This window comes from Phyllostomus discolor, chromosome 7 (assembly GCF_004126475.2).
Source record: "Phyllostomus discolor isolate MPI-MPIP mPhyDis1 chromosome 7, mPhyDis1.pri.v3, whole genome shotgun sequence".
Taxonomy (NCBI): Eukaryota; Metazoa; Chordata; class Mammalia; order Chiroptera; family Phyllostomidae; genus Phyllostomus; species Phyllostomus discolor.
Window position 1 is genome coordinate 88,707,197 of NC_040909.2, and position 6,090 is coordinate 88,713,286.

At 39.6% G+C, this 6,090-nt stretch overlaps 1 pseudogene; it reads right to left on the bottom strand.

The window, feature by feature from the left end:
- Positions 1 to 1,769: 1,769 nt before the first annotated feature.
- Positions 1,770 to 3,164, bottom strand: LOC114501908 (annotated as a pseudogene).
- Positions 3,165 to 6,090: the final 2,926 nt, after the last annotated feature.

Sequence of the window (6,090 nt, forward strand, 5' to 3'; positions counted from 1 at the left end):
GAAATGATATTGTTATAAAGATGGTTTCTAGGGAAGGATAAGAACTGTTCACATCCCCTTGTCTCAAAAGTTTACTCTTACCCATCCAGTAGCGCTTTTGTGATAAGATTATTCACACACACACACAGTTTTTTCAGGGGAAAATAAGGCTTCCATGAGGCCCTAAATAAACCTAGTGAATAGTTTCATCTTCAGTTACCTCCCATTTCTCAATCCACACTCAGACCCAACTGTCCTGTGTTTCATATAACATGAAAGTTATATGTACTTTCTGTGTTGTATTCTTGTTTCTGTGATGTACTATGCTCTTGTTCTCTTAGTTGATTGATTTCTGTCCCAGAGTTATAATCTCCCTATTCTTCATTGTCATCTAGCTATTCAGGGAGAGGACACAGTGCTAAATATTTGGTAAGTCATAACATTATGTGGGCATCTCTCCATCCCTCAAAGTCTAGCTCTTGACAGTGTTTAATACACAAAAATAAGACTGTCACCTGTAAGTATTTTAGGCAGTCTGAGAGTGTGAATTTCATTCAACTGTTACTTTTTTGAAAATCTAAGAAATTTTATTATGAGATACGTTTCCACATAATCAAATTCTGGTTAACACATTTTTTTAAAATCAGACTGAAAGGTATTTTTAACTATTATGTAGCCAATAGGAAATGGTGAAAAATTCTTCTAATCCTGTTACTAAACGAAAGCACTTATATCCCAGCTGTGGGACATTTGAAACACAAAGAATGAAACAAAACTAGATGGAATTTAAACATTTTAAAGTATAATTTGATTACAGGAATGTTTACTGAATAAAGCCATTTTGATCAGACAAAATCAGTCTTTTAAACTATACTGTATACATTCCCAGAGGTGCAAATGGGCCAGGGTTGCTAAACCTAACCTGAAAAAAAGAGTATGTGCAGCAAAGGGGCCAGCGTTGCTAAACCTAACCTGAAAAAAAGTATGTGCAGTAAAGATTAGATACTTTGCTAATTTAGAATGCCCTTGCCCCACTACCACCAGGCTAAGAAAAATGGTGTCTTTAGGAAAGCAGCAAGGCAAAAAAGTAAACTGATAAGGTCTTGGTTGGGTAGTTCAGTTGGATAGACCATCGTCCTGATACACCAAGGTAGTGAGTTTGATCCCCAGTCAGGGCACCTATAATGAATCAACCAATGAATGCATAAATGGAACAACAAATTGATATTTCTCTCATTCCCTCTATCTCCAAAATCATTTTTTAAAGTGATGAACCATAAAAAGAACTAAAAATAACCTTCAATGTGAATTGAACTTGGTCTTGACTGTAATAAACAACTGCAAAGAAAAAACAAACATGGTTAGCAGCCCTGGACTGGATTTTTAAGAGAAGAAAGGGGGTGAGGTATACAATCCGGACTCTGCCTGTGGCTAACTTTCAAACAACATTTGAAGGGCAGTGTCGAGTTCCTGCTGGAGTTTGATGAGTAGGAAGGGGGAGGAAGGAGAGAGGGAGCAAGCTGCACCAGAAGCAGCTACAAAAATTTTGCACTATAATACCTTTTGTTCAATGTTTCATTATTTTTTAAGTTATATTTTATTGTGTTATTACAGTTGTCCCAATTGTTCCCCCTTTGCCTCACCTTCCACCTAGTAACCCCACTACCTCAGTCAATCCTCACACCATTATTCATGTCCATGCATCGTGCTTAGGTTCTTTGGCTATTCCACTTCCTATATGTATTTTACATCCCTGTGGCTATTCTGTGACTACCTATTTGTACTTTTTATTTTTTAAGACAGGGAATACTTTATTCAAACCCATCAGAAATGAACTGGTTGGGTCTGTAACAAAGGATCATGTTTTAAAGCATAGGCCAGTAATTGTATATGAGTATACACTACTACATACAAATTAACTGATCAGATGGCAACTTGTCAATGTTTAAAACAATAAGTTTCCCTGTAAAAGCAACACCATTGTGACATTTTAACTTAGTATTCCTCTCCTTTTTCCTCACCCTTTCCTTCAGAAGAATCCCTGCCAACCTCCGCATAATCCTCCTCTAGAACACCCATGACCTCACAGGCCTCAGAAAACTCTCCTTCCTCCATGCCTTCACCCACATACCAGTGGACAAAGGCACGCTTGGTGTACATCAGGTCAAACTTGTCCAGGTGAGCCCAGGCCTCAGCAATAGCTGTGGTGTCGCTCACCACAGAGGAAGGCTGGTAATTAATGCCAACTTTGAAGCCAGTGGGGCACAGTCCACAAACTGGATGGTATGTTTGGTTCTGATGGTGGCAATGGCAGCACTGACGTCTTTTACCATGACTAGGGTCACATTTCACCATCTGGTTTGCTGGCTCAAAGCACACATTGGTGATCTCTGCTACAGAAAGCTGTTCATGGTAGGTTTTCTCAGCAGAGATGACAGGGGTCTATGTGGCCAGAGGGAAGTGGATGCAGGGATAGGGCACCAGGTTGGTCTGGAATTCGGTCAGAGCATTCAGGGCTCCATCAAACCTGAGAGAAGCAGTGGTGGAAGACACAATCTGGTCATACATGGCCTCATTGTCAGCCATGAAGGCAAAATCAGAGTGCTCCAGAGTGGTGGGTGGTGAGGATGGAGCTACAAGGCTTCACTACAGCTGTGGAAACATGGGACGGGGCAAGGGCAGTGCTGGGTAAAGGGAGAACTCCAGCTTGGACTTCTTGCCGTAACTGACAGACGCTCCATCAGCAGGGAGGTGAACCCAGAACCAGTTCCCCCGCCAAAGCTGTGGAAAACCAAGAAGCCCTGAAGACCTGTGCACTGTTCAGCCAGTTTCCAAATTTGGTCCAGGACGAGGTCAATGATCTTGCCAGTGGTATAGTGTCCACAGGCGTAGTTATTGGCAGCATCTTCCTTTCCCGTGATCAGCTGCTCAGGGTGGAAGAGCTGGTGGTATGTACCAGCGTGAACTTTATCAACGACTGTGAGTTCCAGGTCTACAAACACTGCCCTGGGCACATGCTTGCCAGCGACTGTCTCAACTGGTGTTGAATGAGTCATCTCCCCCTCCAACGGTCTTGTCACTTGGCATCTGGCCACTGGGCTGGATGCCATGTCCCAGCAGACATTGCCAATCTGGACACCAACCTGCCCAACATGGATGGAGATGCACATGTGTGGTTGCTGCTTTGTGGCCACTGAGCGGGTAGCTGAGGAAGAAGGGAAGTTGTTGCTTCTTACAGCCTGCCTCTTAGGTGGTTGATGTAAGAGAACCTGCCCTATTTGTACATCTTAACACCCTCACCTCTTGAGCCATTCACCAACAACCCCACCCCATTTGGCAACCATCAGAACACTCTTTTTACACATGATTCTCTGTTCCTGTTTTCTTTGTCTTTTATTCAATTGCTAATAAATATGTATTGATAGCCATTTTATTAAGTTTGATCTTTTTCTTAAACACATCCTTTTAACATTTCATATAATAAGGGATTGGTAATGATGAACTTTAGTTTTTCCTTGTCTGGAAAGCTCTTTAACTGCCCTTCAATTCTAAATATCTTTGCTGAGTAGAGCAATCTTGACTATAGATTTTTCATCACTTTGAATATTTCTTGCCAATCCCTTCTAGCCTGCAAAGTTTCTTTTCAGAAATCAGCTGACAATCTCAGGGGAATTCCCCTGTAGTTAACTAACTTCTTGTCTCTTGTTGCCCCTATCTTTAGCTCTGGCTGGTGTGGCTCAGTAGATTGAGTACTGGCCTTCAAACCAAAGTGTCACCAGCTTGATTCCCAGTCAGGGCACATGCCTGGGTTGCAGGCCAGGTCCCCCATAGGGGTTGCTCAAGAAGGTTTCCTTCCATTGAGGTTTCCTTCATTTCCTCTCTCTAGAAATAAATAAATAAATAAATAAATAAATAAATATATATATATATATATTTAAATATATATATATATTTTAAAGAAAATTCTCTTATTTCTACTTTGCTAAGTGCTTTTAAAATTTTTTTCTTCAATTTTTCATCCAATGTTTTATTGTTGTTCAAGTACAGTTGTCTCCATTTCCTCCCTACTATTCCCACCCACCTCAGCTATCTCCATCTCCCTCCCCTTATCCCACCCCCTCTTGGTTTTGTTCATGTGGCCATTATACTTGTTCCTGCAAACCCTTCCCCCTTTTCCCACCATTATCCCCTCCCACCTCCCCTCTGGTTACTGTCACTTTCTTCTTAATTTCAAGGACTCTGGTTATATTTTGCTTGCTTGTTTGTTTTCTTGATTAGGTTCCACTTATAAATAAGATCATATATTTGTCTTTCACTGACTAGCTTATTTTACTTAGCATGATGCTCCCCAGTTGCATCCATGCTTACATGAAGGGTAGGAGCTCCTTTTTTCTTTCTGCTGCATAGTATTCCATCATGTAAATATACTATAGTTTCTTTATCCACTCATTTACCGATTAGCACTTAGGTTGCTTCCAGCACTTGGCTATTGTAAATTGTGCTGCTATGAACATTGGTGCATATGTGCATATGTTCTTTTGGATTGGTGTTTCAGGGTTCTTAGCATATAATCCTAGAAGTGGAATTGCCGGGTCAAAAGGCAGTTTCATTTTTAGTTTTCTGAGGAGATTCCATACTGTTTTCCACAGTGGCTGACCAGTCTGCATTGCCACCAACAGTGAACTAGGGGTCCCTTTTCTCCACATCCTCCTCAACACTTGTCATTTGTTGATTTGTTTATGATGGCCAATCTGACCTGTGTGAAGTGGTATCTCATTGTGGTTATAATTTGCATCTATCTGATGGCTCTGTATGTCCTCTTTGGAGAAGTGTCTGTTCAAGTCCATTGCCAATTTCTTAGTTGGATTCTTTGTCTTCCTGGACTGGAATTGTGTGAGATCTTATATATTTTGGAAATGGAACTCTCATCTGAGGTATCATTGGCAAATATACTTTCCCATATGGTTGGTTCCCCTTTCATTTTACTGAAGTTTTCTTTAGTTATGCAGAAGCTTTTTATTTTGATGAAGTCCCACTTATTTTATTATTTCATTTATGTGCCTTGCTCTAGAGGACATATTGGTGGAAATATTCTGCATGGAAAATCTGAAGATTTTCCTGCCTATTTTCTCCCCTAGGACTGTAATGGTGTTGTGACTTATATTTAAGTATTTTATCTACTTTGAGTTTATTTCTGTTATAGTGTAAGTTGGTGGTAGAGTTTCATATTTTGCATGTAGCTGTTCAGATCTCCACAAGCATTTGTTGAATAGGATATTTTTTACTCCATTTCATGCTTCTGCTCCCTTGTTGAATATTAATTGACCATAGAGACTTGGGTTTTTTTCTGGGCTCTCTATTCAGTTTCATTGGTCTACAACTTTGTTCTTTTGCCAGTACCATAATCTTTTGATTACAGTGGCCTTGCAATATAGTTTGATATCAGGTATTGTGATCCCTCCTACTTTCTTCTTCTCAAAATTGGTGTGGCTATTTGGGGTCATTTATGGTTCTATATAAATTTTTGAAATGATTGTTCTATATCTGTGAAATATGTCATTGGTATTTTAATAGGGATTGCATTGAATCTGTAAATTGCATTGGATAGTATGGATATTTTGATGATTTTAATTATTAAAATTCATGCACACAGTACATGCTCCCATTTATTTGTGACTTCCTTAAATTCTTTCTTCAGGGTTGTGTAGTGTTCTGAGTAAAGGTCTTTTGCCTCCTTGGTCAGGTTTATTTCTATATGCTTTATTTTTCTTCTTGCTATAGCAAATAGGGTTTTTTTTCCCCAATTTCAGATTCTGTTATTTCATTGTTGGTGTATAGAAATGCCTTCACTTTCTGAATATTTAATTTGTATCCCACTCTTTTGCTAAATTCATTATTAGTTTTCTGGTGGAGTCTATAGAGTTTTCTAGGTACACTATCATATCATCTACAAACAGTGACAGTTTCACTTCCTCTTTTCCAATTTGGATACCTTTTATTTCTTTCTTGTATGATTGCTGTGGCTAGAACTTCCAACACTATGTTGAATAGGAGTGGTGAAAGTGGAGAGCCTTGTCTTGTTCCTGATCTTAGTGGAAAGGCTTTTAGTTT